The sequence below is a fragment of the Cryptomeria japonica genome, chromosome 9 (genome assembly GCF_030272615.1).
Source record: "Cryptomeria japonica chromosome 9, Sugi_1.0, whole genome shotgun sequence".
Taxonomy (NCBI): domain Eukaryota; kingdom Viridiplantae; phylum Streptophyta; class Pinopsida; order Cupressales; family Cupressaceae; genus Cryptomeria; species Cryptomeria japonica.
The window spans coordinates 616,801,311-616,816,905 of NC_081413.1; positions in this window are offsets into that span (position 1 = coordinate 616,801,311).

Genomic DNA, 15,595 nt, shown 5'->3' on the forward strand with positions numbered 1-15,595 from the left:
TTATTAAGCCTCATAATCCGGTATGTAGAGAATGCCAAATGGGTAAGCAAGTTAGAACATCTTTCAGAAGCATACATGATAGATCTAATGAAATTATTGATCTTATTCATACTAATCTATGTGGACCGACAAGGACTAAAATTTTTCAAGGTGATAGATACTTTACGTTACTCATTGATGATTATTCTAGAATGATGTGGGTTGTATTTTTGAAAGAAAAATCATAAGCTCTTGAGAAATTAAAAATTTTCAAAGGTATGGTTGAGACAAAAACATGATTGAAGTTAAAATGTTTAAGGTTAGATCAAGGGGGTGAATTTAACAACTTTTGTGAGAAGCATGGAATTAAAAGACAATTTTCTGCACCTAGAACCCCACAATAGAATGGAATACTGGAAAGGAAGAACAAAACTATCTTAGATGTTACAAGGTCAATGATGATGGAAGCCAAATTTCCTGATATCTATTGGAGAGAAGCTGTCAATACTATGGTATACACTTTCAACAAAGTACACATAAAAGGTGATACCAGTTAGACTCCTTATGGATTATGGTTTGGTCATTACTGCTACTGTTAGATATTTCTAAATTTTTGGAAGTAAATGCTATATTAGACGAGATGATGAATTACGGAAATTTGATCCTAGATGTGATGAAGGAATATTTTTGGGTTATTATACTAAGAGTAAAACATTTAGATGTTATAACAAAAGATTGAATAGGATAATGGAAAGAATAAATGTCAAGGTGGATGAGAAAAGTAATAATCAGATCAAATCAAATGATTATGGACCGAAAGATGAATTTATCAGATTAGAACCAACAGTGCAAGAATAAGTTCAAAGCATTGATCCAGTTGCTCTGGTAACATCAAAAAATTCCACAGTGACTAATGATGAACAAAAAGAGTCATAAAGTCAAGATAATCCGAAGCCTCCCAGGTATGTGAAGTTGAAACATTCTAAAGATCAAATAATTAGAGATAAGAGGAAAGGTGTGATGACAAGAAGAAGGTTAGCTTCTGAAGAGGTATGTTTAATTTCTCAAATTGAACCAGAATCTTTTATTGAAGCAAGTAAAGATGAGAATTGGATGAAAGCTATGGAAGAGGAATTGAATCAGATAGAAAAAAATAAAACATGGGAATTGGTTCCTAGGCTTAAAGATAAAAATATTATTGGAACTAAATGGGTTTTCAGGAATAAATCGAATGAGGAAGGTCAAGTTGTAAGGAACAAGGCTAGATTGGTTTGCAAAGGATATTCATAGGAAGAAGGAGTTTATTATGATGAGACTTATGCTCTGGTTTCAAGAATTGAAGTGGTAAGACTATTTCTTGCCTATGTTGCACACAAGAACTACAAGGTATATCAGATGGATGTTAAATGTGCATTCCCGAATGGAGATCTTGAAGAAGAAGTCTACATTGAGCAACCTGATGGATTTTCATTATCAGAGGACAAGGACATGGTTTGCAGATTGAAGAAAGTTTTATATGGACTGAAACAAGCCCCTAGAGCATGGTATGCTAGACTAGATAAATATCTTTCAATGCTCGGTTTTAGCAAAGGTAATGCCGATAGTAATTTATATTATAAGATTGAGAATGATAACATACTAATCATTGAAGTCTTTGTTGATGATATCATTTTTGGAGGAGAAGAAAGTTTATGCATGAAATTTGCTGATGATATGAAGAATGAATTTGAAATGTCTATGATTGGAGAGATGCAATTTTTCTTAGGTTTGCAGATTACTCAGACTGATAAAGGTATTTTCATTTGTCAAACTAAGTATGTGAAGGAATTGTTAAAGAAATTTGGTCTTGAAAATTCAAAACCTGTTGGTATTCCTATGATAACAAGTTGCAAATTTACTAAGGAAGATGAATCTCCTAGAGTGAACCCATCTAGATACAAATCAATTATTGGTGGATTGTTGTACTTAACTTAGACCAGACCGTATATAATGAATGTTGTCTATATTTCTTCTAGATTTCAGTCTAATTCAAGAGGAAGTCATGATATTGCTATTAAAAAAAATATTCAGATATTTGGCAGGAACAACAAAGTATGGTTTATGGTATCCAAAGGATGATGATTTCAGATTATGTGCCTGATGCACTGCAAAAAGGATTCAAGGGACACAAGATTCAAACGTTAATGTTGTTAGTAGAAATAAAAAATGAAAGATGAAAGAAACTACAATCCTAAGCATTCATATCAAGAGAGATATCAAACAAATTATAGAAAGCACCCAAAAACGAAAGAAGACACTAAACCCTCCCAAATTCTCTCCAACATGCTCATAGTTGCTCCTCCCTTGTTCCTCTCCTCTCCAAGTTCCACATGAATGTAGCCCTCAAATTTTTGCACTAGTATGGATGTCTTATGGAGTTTCAAGATTATGAAAATGAAGATAAAAGATTATGCAAATGCAAACAAGATAAATATGAGAAAATACCTAATTAATCTATGTTAATTTTATCCAAAATAACAAAGAAAAGTTCTTGTAAATGCTCTCTCAAATTTACTGTGTGCAAGTAAAAATTATCTTATAAAATATCAATTAGAAAACAAAGGGAAATCACGAATCCCTATCTAAACAAAGAATTCTAACAAATAGACAATGAAATAACACAATCAAGCAAAATAGGAACTATAAATCAAATCAATTAAAGACTCCCTATTCCGTGACTACGTATAACTTCCATTGCTCTTCTCTTCATTGTGGTATGATGGCTCTCAGATATTGCGTTGGTAACTTGCAAATGACACAAAGATTCAAAGTTCGTGATTGTTAAAAATGGAGCTTGAATGCTCAATTTATAGATTTTTGGAGAACATTGATTGAAAGGTGGAACATATTGATCAAGAGGTGGAACTCAGGTGAGCTCACATGCTGATTGATAGTTGAACTGTCGACTTGGAGTTTAAACATAATAGATTGAATAGATTAATTGAGTCAACTGATTGAGAAAAAGCTAACTGAAAGAAGAAAAATAATGATTGGAATAAAATAAAGAAGATGACCAAGAGAACTAGAAGATGAAAATAGAGACTGGAGAGATAATTGATTTAATTAATTAATTTAGCATGTGCTTGCACTTTGACTTAGATTTTCAATTTAATATTTGCATGAGATTTTAATTCAAATATTGAATTTATTTAATTCAATTTAGTATTTGAATATATTTAGAACTTGACTTTGATTTTCAATTTAATTTTTGAAATCATGCACATGTATTTGAAATTAGAAGAAATTAGAAGAATATGAATTAAAAGAATTATGAAATTAAAAGAAATTAGAATTTGGGGATTTGGAAATGGAATTAGAAGAATTAATTAGTTAATTAAATAATTTAAAGAAACTATTTAATTATTTAAAAATGGACTTTAATTAAATAATAAAGATTATTTGAATTAAATCACAATTAATAAATATTTAATTAATATTTAGAAAAGGGTTGAATGACTAATTGTTTAGAGTTAGAAATTGAAATTGAATTTATTTAAATAATAAAGATTATTTAAATTAGGAAATTAATCATAATTAATTAAATAATAAATATTTAATTAACATTAGAAAATAGTTAAATGATTAAATGATGAAAGAAAAGAAATAGAATAATTAGTAAGATGATGAGGAAATATGAAATTAGAAGAATAAGATTAATTAACTTACTTAAATAATTACAGAATTATTTAATCAATTAGATGAATAATTAGTACATGATCAATGCGACATTTTTAGGTGTCTACATTTGCCCCTCTTTGAGACAAATTCAGAATGACATTGTTTCAAAGAAAATGAATTTTTTTTTCCCTAGTATGCCCCGATGATACTTAGGGTGTAATGCCCCCTTGAGAGATTGTTTGTGCATTAAAGACATGAATGATCTCTTGAAAAAAAGAAGAATGTCAGATGAAAGATAGAAGAATGGTTAGTTGATTAGAGATAGAGATAGGTGATGTGAAGATGATATTGAGATAGAATATGAGAGAATGAACCTTAGAATGAAATAGAATAATGTTAGATGATAGAAAATGATTTAGAAAGAGATGATGAGAAAAGAATCAACAAACTAGCAATAAGCAAATAAGATGAAATGAGAATAATGAATGATTCATGAACCTGTGTCATTATTTATTGCGCAATATTATTCATCACTAAGCCTTATTATTGAACAATGAAGCTTAGCACATCAGGGTAGAAGGAACCAAGATGTAAAAAGAGACAAACACGTAGTAGACAAGCAACAAACAAAAAAATATATAATGCCCATCATGGCTCCTCTAGTCACTTGTGGACATCCCTGAGTAGCATAGGAACAATATCTGTCGCCAAATGATAAAAGATAAAGATTGACCCAGACAAAATTCAAAATCTATACTGACCTTGTGCCTTCGTTCTCAGTTGCTTGATGTGATGGTTAGTAATGTCTGATCTCAGAAAGTTGCGGACCCCGTTTAAGATGACCTATCTGATTTCGAGTGTATCCTCTTCTGTTTAAGACAAGATAATGACCACTTTGATATGGATATGATACGATTGATAAGATAATTTGATCAGTTGATTGCAGATGTTTGACTGGATAGTCGTATCCTTTGTTAACTTCAAGCGAAGTGTTTGCTGGATATCTACTAGGGTATTTGTTTCTCACAAGACATTTTATTGCAAGTTTTTCGATTGATTGTTTTTCAATTTTTAGTTCTTTTCCAGGAGCCTTTTCGATGTTTTTGGATCATGTAGATCGATATTTGAATGTTTTTGATTGATTTTTTCAGGATCGTATATGGATGTTTTTGGTATATTTTTCTAGAAATTATATGGATGTTTTTGGATTTTATGGTTTTCCATGTTTTAGGATTTTGAGTTTTTCAATGTTTTTAAATTTTGAGTTTTTCATTGTTTTTGAATTTTATGTTTTTCACTGTTTTTGGATATTTTTGAAGGACGTTATATGATTTTTAGGATTTTTTTTCAGGACTTTATATGATTTTTTGGATTTTTTCAGGACTTTATATGATTTTTTGGGATTTTTCAATTATGCCCCTGTTAGGCCCAATATGGAAAGCTAATGTACTGAGAGGGGAGGGGTGAATCAGTACTTCAAAACTTTTCTTGTATAATAACTTTAATGTTAAGCATAAACTGAATATTGCTGAAACATAATATAAAGCTAAAACATATAAATGACAATCATACATGATTCACTCCATAACACATATATTTTGGTTACGCAGAAACTCTTGGTTAGAGAGAAAAACTGCGGCAGGGATGGCACCCACAACTTCACTATTGCAATAATAAAGGTTGCTCGGTTAGAGCTACATGTTTAGCTATTTCTGATAGCTTACCCTGTTAGGAGTATTAAGATCTTTAGATCTACCTTGCTAAAGGATTTTTACAACGCTTAAACTAAATGTTGCACCTAGTAAGAGGCTTTACAATTTATAGACTTTGTTAGAGTCTTTTACCCTGTTAGAGGTTTCTCAGATTATAGCAGATTCTATGTGCTCAAAATAAGATTACCTTACTTATAGCATACCTCGGTAATCCATAGATTAACTCGGTAAACCCTTCTGTTTACTCTGTTCCTTGACTGTTCTCCAAAATCCTTCTCGGTGACCTTCTGTGTCTCTAACAGTCACAATACTTAGTGCTTCCTTATCTATTACACATGTCTTGCTTCATACACCTATATTTCTGATCCTTAATCCATGCTGTATAAATAGATCTCTTATGTCGGTGAACTGTTCATGCTTCGATCTTACAAATATGATTCATCGAATGAATAACTATTCAAAACATTTCATTGGATAGATGACCTCAAGATCATACAAAATCTTTAAGGTGCAATTTCCTAAGTGATGATGATTCCTTGTTCCTCGATCTGGTAACACGTTTCCCATATGTGTCTAGGTTCAATGAATCTAGTAACACGTTTCACTCAGTGTGTGTTCACTCAGTATATCATTTTTGCTTCTCGGTAGACATAGAGTGTTACTCGGTAGACAACTCGGTGTATACTAAACTTTGTGACTACTTTCTTCTATAACCGACTGCTTTAGTGCTTACCGACTGAATGTTCCGGTAGTATAAACCGACTAGAGTATATAAGATGACTTTGGATATAAAACTAATGACAACTTAGTAAATAGTAACAGGCCCCAGTGTGCAGACCCTTATGACATGATGATCTGCAGAATGCTTGTGGAGACAAATGAGTTTTTGAAATGACCCATGTTAATGCAATATGCATGATGAAGATGCCTTTGCTATTCGAACAAGGTTGACTGTGTTTGTTTTAGCATTTGGAATACACCAATTGAAATGAAGGTGCAAAATATTTCATAGATAAGCAGTCAATCGATCCCTAAGGCCCTTTGGAACATTCAACTCAAGACACTTAGTGACTAGGATTTATAAATGGAGACGCAGAAAACTTCCCCATTGGTTCTTGAAACTTTGATCTTCTTTTGCCCATGTGTGTGCAGATGAGTTAATTCCTGCTCTTATGTTCAGTAAAGACCCTTAGCATCCTATATGACTAGCTACATGGATTATCCTAACTTCAAAAGCATCCCGATAGAGCCTCGTTGCCAGCAAGCTTTTAGAGCTCCAACGAGGTTATAGACTGTAATTTCTCAAATATTGCTCCATTGTCGATAGGCTTTCATAGTGTAAAGCGGAAAATCAAACCCTAGGTGTTCCCCCACTCCAAGGAGAGAGAAAGGAGGTCACTAGGGTTGACGGTTTTCACTTAGGAAAGACTTTACATTCAAAAGAGGGGTAGAAACTCACAAGATCCAATCCCACACAATGCAAGTTTGAATTCTAGATGAGTTTCAAGGGTTGAGACAGCAAGGATACCCTCTTTTGTAAAGAATGTAGATAGAAGGATTGAACTAGGAGTGTATGTGAAAGTAAGAAATATTAGCTTGTAGACAGAAATAGGGACACGGGATGAAGCTGCGGACCTGAAATTAGCAATAAAATGTCAAGACGATGCTCTCCTGCAAATTTGAGCGAAAGTTGATGGGACGATGGCGCTCGGAGTGCACACGGTCCTTTGAAAAATCCGCGAAACGAAGGGGGATCTGTTCGTCTCTGCACAAGGATTCCAAATCTTCAATTACAACCGCATACCTGCAACCTACACACAGAAAAGAGAGGACGATTGGGGGTTTAGGGATTAGGGGTTTGCCTTCAGGTCAAACCCCGGTTTTGGAATTAACCAAGAAATGAGAATGCTGTAAATGTAAATGTAATCAAGTACTGATACCTTGTTGTAAGAATGTTTGTATTCTTACATGCGAAGGTGTAATGATGTTGTGTGTCATATGTTGTAAGTGATCTCCTCTTCAATGGTTGAATCCTTGTCTTGAATGCAACACCTAGCCTTGAATGGAGACCTAGAATGCTCAATTGTTTGAAGGAATGCTTGAATGCTTGAATGTTTGCCTATCACTTCTGCCTCTTGCACACATATGTTCTTCCTCTCTTTCTAGGAGGGGAAATGTAGTTTATATACTTGTCAATTAGGGTTAGGAGACTAATTTTTCTGACCTTAGGTTGACCTAGGAGCATTATTTTCCAAATTGCAAACTTGAAGACCTGATGCCCAACAAGAGACCAGACCCAAAATAGGGCCAGGGACCAGTGTGCTAGGCACCATGGTCCTGAGGGACCAGGGCGCTAGGCGCCATGGTCCTTAAGGACCAGAGAACTGGGCGCCATGGTCCCACCTCCTGGGACAGCGGGGTGCAAAGAGGATCAGGCCAAGGTGCAGAAAGATGCAGTTTTTGATGTCGTAAATAGGTTTCGAGGTCTCCATTCAGGTTAATCGTTGCGTCGCCATCATGAAGACCCAAATGCAGTCGAAATTGCAAGTGTCGCAATTTTACGATGCTACATTTAGCCCCCACTTTAGCAGGAGTATAAGCATACACCCATACTTTCGGTAAAGTACAAGGAAACAACATTGAAAGACTTTTCACCACGTCAAGGAAGCAAGATACACCAAGCCCCCAGTGGACTAAGGATCTTATGACTTCGATTGACAAAGTAAAAGGGAAGATCATGAGGGAGAACCATGACTGTCAATAGTAAGGTTCCCTCACTATGAGTCATGCAAAAAATACCAAAATTTTTTAAGGCAAAGCTAAGTTCGCCAAGAAACTTTTAGGAATCTTGAAGGGATATGGACAAAGTGTATGCCCCCTATGTTAAAGTGATCGCACACACCTCATCGGGGGTGATTGCTTTAAGGTAGTGATACATATAAGAAATGAGAAGGGAAAGGAGCATGTTATCACTAGGATTTAACCCCCAAGTGTGAGATAAGCCCAAGGATAATAGACACAAAACACAAAGCACGAGGTGACTTCGCTTTCCTTGGGGTCAGTATGCTGTATGATAATTCATGTATATCATATGTATGTATGCATAATTGTTCTTCATTCCCCAATCAAGGAAGGTCACCTAGAAGAAGGGAACACATGTGTCTTTTGAGTCAACATGAGAGAGACCAAAAGAGATCTCAATGCTTTGCATCGTCCTCAAGTAGACAACACTAAGGACAACAAATAGAAGAATGAAAATAACACATAGAAGAAGTAACAAAAGAGATCAAGAGAGGAGGAGAGAGTCTGCTATGCTAATGAAACTAGTCTAGCACGTCATCCACCCCCCGATCTTGCTGATCAATATTTCAGGAAGGCAGGAAACACGCTAGAGGAGGAACATCCAACACAGCAGATGGAGCTATCACAAGATCCAAACAAGGGCTATGTTCATGTTCCAAGCCACGTTGTTCTTGTCTAGGAGATAGGATAAGTGCTTTAGAAAATTCGTTAGATAAATGGTTATCAACATCAACATATTCATATTCACTATCAGAATGAACGGGAGTAACATTTTCATCATGAATAACATTTTCATCTATATCATCAAGATTTATAAAAATAGGATCTTTAACTCGCATAGGATCAAAACCATCATGCATCTTATGTTTAGGAGATTTTGGCTCAATTTTCAGCTGAGGAGAAAATGGAATAACACTAGCTGAAGGTGTTTTTGGGGATTGCAAAGTTTGAGAGGCAGCTGCACGAGCTCTAAGATGACACTTTCGTCGGCGTTCACATGCAGAACGATTTCGTCTAGTCTTAGTAGGAAGTTGAGAAGATTGAGGAGGAGGAATGTTCTCATCCTTATCACTTGGGTGTTTGGGTTGTGGTCTCTTAGGTTGGACAATAGGAGAAGAGGAAGGTATCTTCTCTTTATAAGAGGAAGGAGGAGGAATTGCTCCATATAAAGGAGGAATATCTGGTTTAGGAAGGAGACCAAGTCCATCATGACGAGGAGGTATAGATCTACCTTTAGAAAGTTTATTAGACATAGACATAGTCACATCCATAGGGATGGGTTGGGAATCTTCTTGAGAAAAGACATTAGTTTTATCTTTCAAAGGAAGAACTTCCTTCTCAAGAACGATAGGAATATCAAGTTTGGGTGTTCTAGGTTCACTTAGAGATAGGATCATATCTTTTTTCCACTTTTGATAAGATTTGAAAAGATGATCACTTCGCGGTGGAAGAGATTGGAATTGTTTGGGCCAAAAATAATCAACAAGAATGCTAGAAGTTCTTTCAGCTGGTTTAAAGAGACTATGATTGACAATAACAACTTCACCATTATGGGGAAATTTCAAACACTTGTGAATAGGAGAAGCAATAGCTTTCATGGAAGATAGCCAAGGATAGCCTAGCTTCACACGAAATTGTTCGGACGATGGAATAATAGCAAAGTTCACATCAAGGGATTTGTTATGGACCTCACTAGGTAATGTAATAGAACCAATTGCAGGAGAAGAAAATGCATCAAATAGTTTCACAACCACATTTGTTTTGTCATAGATCACTTGATTCAATTGCAAAGTAAAAAGAAATTCTTTAGTAATGACATTAACCATGCAAGAAGGATCAATAAGCACTCCACGGCAAGGTGTATTCTTGACTTTTGCAACTATATATAAAGGACCATCAGGTGCCTTGATAGTTTCACTAGAATCAAATGTGATGGAAGGCTCTTTAGGGATTTTCTGCTGCTCTACAAAGTTAATCACATTCGGAGTCATAGACACAAGACCATCAGGTGAGAAAGAGGAATCATTAGTCTCAATCACATTAGAGGTATGAGAAGGTAATGGATTAGTAAAAATCTTAAGATTTTGGTTAGGAAGAGCTACAGATGTGTTGCCTTTATCATTCACACCTGAAACAGAGATAGTATTATTATCAATCAAATCTTGAATTTTACCCTTTAAAGCAAAATTTTTTTTAGTATCATGCCCAGGTTGACGATGAAATTGATAAAAAGATTTGTTATCAAAATAGGGTGACTTCACCTTTGCAGGATCTATTTGCTTTATAGGAGGGAGAGTAAGCACATTTTGCTCCAATAACTTATTCATAATACTATGCAATGATTCATTCAAAGGAGTAAACTCTCTTTCTTTCTTGAAAAACTTAGAAATAGGAGGCACACCTGATGCTGCATTCACATTGTTGTTGGTGACATTTTCATTGAACTTAATGAACTCTCTATTCGGTTTAAACTTCCCAAATGGTTGTTGACTACTATCACCCTTATCACTTGGAGCCATAGGATTTTCTTGTTCCATTTGACTCACAGTCGGTTGATAATTGTGAAGAGTTGCGCACAACTGTTGGAAAGAAGTAAACTCAGAAAACAGAAGTTTTTCTCTAATATCTTTTTGTAAATTAGAAATAAAGATTCTTTGAATATCATTGTCAGGTACTGGAAAAGAAATTTGAGCACACAAATGCTTATATCTACCAATGAAATCAGTCACTTTCTCTTTAACACCTTGTTTACAATGCATTAAATCAATCAAAGTAACTTTAGGACCTATATTGTTTTGAAATTGTTGAATAAAATCATTTGCAAGTTGTTGGAAAGAAGTAATAGAATAGGAAGGCAACGAGCAATACCATTGTAGCGCCTTATCTCTTAATGTTCTAGTAAACAGTTTTGCAAGCAACCTTTGGTCATGAGCAAAATCGGTACATATTGTTTGAAAGGTCTTAACATGTGTTAGAGGATCACCTTTACCATTATAAAGCTCCAACTGCGGGATTTCAACATGCTTAGGGGGGATAGCTCAAACAATGTCAAGAGAAAGTGGGCTCGCAACATTAAATGTGGGCACACTAAACTTAGATTGATTCATAGAAGCAATTTGTTGTTGTAAAGAAGAGACAGTTTGTGCAAGATTGTTAATGGTTGCTTCAGTCAAAGAGTTCATATTAGACATGTTAGATTGTGATGGAGGTATTATGTTATTGAAAGAAGGTATTGATTGAGAGTCAGGTGGCGGGACACTATGATAGTTAGTCATAGGAGATGATTGGAAAGAAGGAACACTACCAGGAGGAATGGAATGGTTAAATGAATTGCCCCCTTGCGTCATGTTCATTTGTGGAGATGTAATAGGAACACTCATTGAAGGAATGAATAAAGAAGTCAGATTGAATGAAGGAAGAGGGTTGATTGAAGAAGAAGGATTGCCCCCATGACTGGTGATCATAGGTGGAATGTTTTGTATTGAAGTAGTCATTATGTTTGATGTAAAAGTAGGTATACTAGCAATAGAAGTTGTTAAAGGAATAGAATGATTGACGTGAGTAGGAGGTTGTGTATGCACAACTCTTCATAGGCATCACATTCGAATCCACGATGTGTGCAATACTATGCAAAATATCAATTCCATTCTTATCACTTTGAACCATACGTTTTAGACCCTCAATTAATTAAAGAGCTTGACTATCAGGGTATTCTTGAGACATCCATTGCTGAAAATCATCAAATTGGTTATCCAATTTTGAAAGCTGTTCTACAGAAACCTCATGGAGAGCTTCTTCATCATTAAGAGGATTAGAGGAATTACCCGTGTCCTTGTTAAAAAGGCCATTCAAATTAGATTCCATCTCCTCAGTAATTAAACCTTGGAAAGACTTAATTCTAAGGCTTCGTCTAACGAGAATAGTGTAAGTAGGGCTTATTGTTGTAAAACTCATGCACTAGAGAGAGAGAGAATAAAGTTGGAAAAATCGAACAATGAGATAATGATTATCCAATTTGAACTTTGTGAAAGAAGAGGGAAACACAACTTCCAAGTAAGGCAGGCACAATTGAAAATTAGGGCCAAGGGGGTAGCACTTAATTTTAATTGTTATCTTGAAAATTGAAATCTTGAATTTTGAATTTATTTTTGAATTTAGAGGTAGCAAATTTCAATAAAATCAGCCAATCTCCTAGATTTAAGCTGTTAAATGCAATCATGACAATCTCCTGAAATTTCAGAAAAAATGTCAGGGACCGTGGCGAACGGAGTGCACACGGTCCTCGCAACTTTTTTTGAAATTTTCAGGGATGAAAGTTATGATGATTTTAAAGCTAATCTGAAAAAATTGAGTGATTTTACAATCTGTAGATAGGCCAAATTAAAGTTGCAATCTCAAAATTGAACCCTACCAAGATTGTTGAAAAATGCAAAATTTGAATTTTGAAAAAGAGAGGGAAACTGAAATTTTGAATTTTATGATTTTAGAGGGAATACTAAAAGCAATGCAAGCTTTGAAATTTAACAGTTGACTCAATTTCACTCAAAATTCAATTTTGGAAGCGGAAATCAAAGTTGTTGCAATTAAACACTTAATTTCAAAAGTCACAAAACTGCAAAAATTTGAATAAAGCACTGAAACTTCGAATGAATGCCAACACACTTTTCAGATTTAGGACAGTAGGAAATACAATTTTAACACAAAATTTCAACTTCAACAATTTTTGAATGATTAGAAGCCTTAATCCAAGCAATCACTAGACCAACTTTGACTTTAAGTTTGACAGTGTTAGAATGGATGAAATCAGCCAAGATTCTGGATTCTAGCAGAAAAATACAGTAAGATCTAGCTCCCGAAATTTTAGAAAAAATGTCGGGGACAATGGCGCTCGGGGTGCACACGGTCCTCGCAACTTTTTTCAAAATTTTCAGGGATGAGAGATATTATGATCTTGTTGCGGAATCCAAAGTTACAGCCGATTTGGAGGTGTTTTGATCAGTGAAATCATCGGTCAAAGGTTGAATCAAGAGGGTTTTAACAATTAGGGTTTTGACACTTAACCACTTAATTTTCAGAATTAAAGCACAAATATGAATTGACAATTTGCAATAGAAGGGTAGATCTGAAACAAGCATTAACAATTAAACATTTCACAAGCTCAATTACTAAAAAGAAAATTTAGGGTTTTTATGCAATTAACCTCTAAAATTTGCAAAAGATCAAACATGGAAATGTAATTAAGGAAGCCAATTTTTTTTTTTTAGATCTAACCATGAATAATCAGAATTAGGATGTTCACGTCAGGTTCACCAAAATGTAAAGCGGAAAATCGAACCCTAGGTGTTCCCCCACTCCAAGGAGAGAGAAAGGAGGTCACTAGGGTTGACGGTTTTCACTTAGGAAAGACTTTACATTCAAAAGAGGGGTAGAAACTCGCAAGATCCAATCCCACACAATGCAAGTTTGAATTCTAGATGAGTTTCAAGGGTTGAGACAGCAAGGATACCCTCTTTTGTAAAGAATGTAGATAGAAGGATTGAACTAGGAGTGTATGTGAAAGTAAGAAAGATTAGCTTGTAGATGGAAATAGGGACACGGGATGAAGTTGCGGACCTGAAATTAGCAGTAAAATGTTGAGACGATGCTATCCTGCAAATTTGAGCGAAAGTTGACAGGACGATGGTGCTCGGAGTGCACACGGTCCTTCGAAAAATTTGTGAAACGAAGGGGGATCTGTTCGTCTTTGCACAAGGATTCCAGATCTTCAATTACAGCCGCATACCTGCAACCTACACACAGAAAAGAGAGGATGATTGGGGGGTTAGGAATTAGGGGTTTGCCTTCAGGTCAAACTCCGGTTTTGGAATTAACCAAGAAATGAGAATGCTGTAAATGTAAATGTAATCAAGTACTGATACCTTGTTGTAAGAATGTTTGTATTCTTACATGCGAAGGTGTAATGATGTTGTATGTCATATGTTGTAAGTGATCTCCTCTTCAATGGTCGAATCCTTGTCTTGAATGCAACACCTAGCCTTGAGTGGAGACCTAGAATGCTCAATTGTTTGAAGGAATGCTTGAATGCTTGAATGTTTGAATGTTTGCCTATCGCTTCTGCCTCTGGCACACATATGTTCTTCCTCTCTTTCTGGGAGGGGAAATGTAGTTTATATACTTGTCAATTAGGGTTAGGAGACTGATTTTTCTGACCTTAGGCTGACCTAGGAGCATTATTTTCCAAATTGCAAACTTGAAGACCCAATGCCCAACAAGAGACCGGGCCCAAAATAGGGCCAGGGACTAGGGCGCTGGGCGCCATGGTCCTGAGGGACCAGTCCGCTAGGTGCCATGGTCCTGAAGGACTAGAGTGCTGGGCGCCATGGTCCTGAAGGACTAGGGCGCTGGGCACCATGGTCCCACCTCCCGGGACAGTGGGGTGCAAAGAGGATCAGGCCAAGGTGCAGAAAGATGCAGTTTTTGATGTCGTAAACAGGTTTCGAGGTCTCCATTCAGGTTAATCGTTGTGCCGCCATCGTGAAGACCCAAATGCAGTCGAAATTGCAAGTGTCACAATTTTACGACGCTACACATAGCTTAATGGAATTAATTGCATGTTCACATAGTCAAGATTTCATCGCACTTTGTATGTGTGACATTTCAGTTATATATCATTGCTCTTTTGCCTTGAGATGAATATGGCATAGCTCTTTTTTCTTTTTATATTTTCTTGCTTTGACTTGTAAGTAATGAAACCTACTTGGGTGTGACAATTATAGTGGCGCTGAAGTAGAATTTTAGATTTTTCACTATTCATATGATTGACTAGGTGTCTAGAATGAGTTAGATATTTTCTTAATATGTTTGAGATATAGCAATTGATAGATTTTGGGTTAACAAGTCTCAAATAGTGAAATTTCTACCCAATCATAAGTAAAGCGTTGTCACGGGGATTGAAAATGAATGACCTTAGGATCTCAAAGAATCCATGTCTGAATATCCAAGAAAGGAGATGACCTTTGTTTCTCTTAGATGCAAACAAATGACAAACTTGGACAGTTGCCTTGTTTTATTGATGCTGATATATGAAAATCTAGAAATTTGGCGAATGCGATGCAATGCGAAAAGTAAAACCTAAACTAACCCAGCCCTTGTTCATAGGGTCAAGAAGTTTTGTGTAGGTAGTTCATTGGTCTTTGTTTGAAGAGTCGGATAAAGATGTCTTTTCCAATAGAATATAAGGACTCAGCTAAGTGTACATGTTCAACATCTCCAATGTTGATTTATTAGTTTTTGGATTTTGTGGATCATCAGAGGGAAGTCCAACTCTGGAACCCATGAATTCAGCTATAGCGTTATCATTTTCAATGAAATCCAATTGTGGTAGGTCGTCTTGCCTCCAGTCTATCAAGTGTGGGTGTATGAGACAAATAGATTTTGATTTTGAA